Source organism: Otolemur garnettii, unplaced genomic scaffold, assembly GCF_000181295.1.
Source record: "Otolemur garnettii isolate 467f Iridium unplaced genomic scaffold, OtoGar3 scaffold00144, whole genome shotgun sequence".
Lineage (NCBI taxonomy): Eukaryota > Metazoa > Chordata > Mammalia > Primates > Galagidae > Otolemur > Otolemur garnettii.
The window spans coordinates 2,198,799-2,201,862 of record NW_003852539.1 but is presented as its reverse complement, the minus strand read 5'-3'; positions in this window follow the sequence as shown (position 1 = coordinate 2,201,862).

The window sequence follows — 3,064 nt, the reverse complement described above, 5'->3', positions numbered from 1 at the left end:
AAAAAAAAAAAAAAAACAAACTAAGTAAAATAATGATCCACATATTAGAAAGTGACAGGAACAATGGACAAAAGGGAAAAAAAAGAGAGTGGGAAGGAGACTGGGGTTCAGGGAAGAGGGGAAAGGTTGTAGCATGGCATAGAATGGTCAGGGTAAGCCCACTGGCACTGGGGAGTTTGAGCAAAGACATTGAAAGAGGTGAGAAGTGTTTGGGCAAAAGTGGTCCAGGCAGAGGTCCAAGCTCTCACATACTAGAGCAGTCCTTCAAAAACCACAGCAAGTACCAAGGTGTCAGCATTACCAGGGACCTCATTAGAAATGCCCCTTCTGGGGCTCCATTCCAGATCTGAATCAGTTTCTGAATCAGAAACTGGGCTGGGGCTCAGCCATCTGTGGTTTAATAAACCCTGCAGATGATTCTGGGTAGGCCTCTGGGGCTCAGCCATCTGTGGTTTAATAAACCCTGTAGCTGATTCTGGGTAGACCTCTGCCTTAAAGCCTTAAGGCAGGTCTGAGGAACAGCCCAGAGAGGGTGTGGGCAGAGGAGTGATGTGATCTAATATGTGCTGCTCTGGTCAGGCATCATTTGTTCCCAGTGTTTCCATGAACTGCTTCCTTGGGTTCCTTGGACTTCCCAAGAACATCACTTCTTGGGGCTCTTGGTGTGCCTATGCCTGGAGTGTTGTTCCATCAGCCCTATAACCCAATCCTTCACTTTGTCCTGACCTCCATCCAGAAGTCGCCCCCTCAGAGAAAGCTCCCTGACTTCCCTCTATCCCTCTCTATTCCCTCACCCTGTTTTGCTTTCCTTCTTAGCACCCACTACCGCTCAGCATTACACTCATATGTTTTGGTCAATGAGGGTGACACTATGAGATTATAATGGAACTGAAAAAATTTCCATTGCCTAGTGACCTTGTAGCCCTTGTAGAGTCATAGTGCAATGAATTACTCATGTGTTTGTGGTGATGCTGGTATAAACAAACCTACTATGCTGCCAGTCTTATAAAAGGATAGCACATACGCTGAGGATAGCACTGATACTGAGGATAAACAACTATGCTGCTGGTTTATGTATTTACTATATTTTTATTGTTATTTTAGAGTGTATTCCTTCTACTTAAAAAAAAAAGTTAACAAGGGCCAGGTGCTGTGGCTCACACTTGTAATCCTAGCACTCTGAGAGGCCAAGGCAGGTGGATTGCTTGAGCTCACAGGTTTGAGACCAGCCTGAGCCAGAATGAGACCCCCCATCTTGAAAAATAGTGGGGCATTGTGGTGGGTGCCTGTCGTCCCAGCTACGTGGAGGCTGAGACGAGAGAATTGCTTGAGCCCAAGAGTTTGAAATTGCGTTGAGGTATGACACCATAGCACTCTACTGAGGGTGAGAAAGTGAAACTGTCTCAAAAAAAAGTTAACAGCAAAACAGCCTCAGACAGGTGCTTTAGGAGGAATTCCAGAAGAAGGTATTGTTTTTAAAACGGTTTTGTTTTTTTTTTTTAGACAGAGCCTCAAGCTGTCCCCCTGGGCAGAGTGCCGTGGCATTACAGCTCACAGCAACCTCCAACTCCTGGGCTCAAGCGAGTCTCCTGCCTCCACCCCCCCAGTAGCTGGGACCACAGGTGCCCGCCATAACGCCTGGCTATTTTTTGGTTGCAGCCATCATTGTTGTTTGGCGGGCCCAGGCTGGGGATTCGAACCTGCCATCTTAGGTGTACGTGGCTGGCGCCTTAGCCGGTTGAGCTATAGGCACCGAGCCAGAAGAAGGTATTGTTATCATAGGAGATGACAGCTCTGTGCACCTTCTTGCCCCTAAAGACCTTCCACTGGGACAAGATATGGAAGTAGAAGACAGTGATATTAATGATCCTGACCCTGTGTAGGCCTAGGCTAATTCATGTGTGTTTTTCTGTCTTAGTTTTTAACAAAGAAATAAAAAAAAAATACTCATAGAATAAGGATATAAAGAAAGGAAATATTTTTGTACAGATGGACAATGTGTTTGTATCATAAGCCTAGCGTTACGACAAAAGAATTCACAAGTTAAAAAAATGTTTTAAGTTGATGAAATTATAGTAAGATAAGATTAATTTATTATTGAAAAAAGAAATTTAGGGGGGTGCCTGCAGCTCAATGGGTAGGGTGCCAGCCACATGCACTGAGGCTGGTGGGTTGGAGCCTGGCCCCGAGCCAGCTAGAACAGTGGTGACAACTGCAACAAGAAAAGAAAGGACAAGTGGCCAGACATTGTGGCAGGTGCTACTTGGGAGGCTGAGGCAAGAGAATCGCTTGGTCCCAAGAGTTTGAGGTTGCTGTGAGCTGTGATGCCATGGCACTCTACCTAGGACAGCTTGAGATTCTGTTGCAAAAGAAAAAAAAAAAAAAAGAAAAGAAATTTTAAAAATAAGTTGAGTGTAGCTGAAATGTACCGGGTTTATAAAATCTACAGTAGGTGTACAGTACTGTCCTAGGCCTTCACCCTCACTCACTGACTCAACCATAGCAACCTTTAGTACTGCAAGCTCCTTTTGTGATAAGTGCTCTGTACAAGTGTACCCTTTCAAAATCTTTTATGCTATATTTTCCCAGTACCTTGTTTAAGTTTTGATACATGAATATTTACGATTGTGTAATGGTTGCCTGCATTATTCAGTATAGTAACATGCAGTATAGGTTTGTAGCCTATAGGAGCAATATGCTAGACCTTATAGCCTGGGGGTAGGGTAGGGTAGACCATCTACCTAGCTTTGTGGAAGGACAGTTTGCAATGTTTGCACAATGACAAAATCACCTAAGGCTGCATATCTCAGAATGGCTCCCTGTCAAAACATGTGACTGTATTTCAAGGAATGTGTCCTCCAGCAGTTCACTCTCTGAAAGCAGACACTTTGACTATCTTGCTCTGAACAGTCTTTCCAAGTCATTAGAACAGTGCTTGGCACATAGTAGGGACTTAATAAGTATTTGTTGAATATGTAAATTAGATACAGAAAAGTTATGCTCCTTCTTGACAGAGAAAGAAACTGAGGCCTAGAAAATGATTGGAACTTGAGGAGTGTATGTA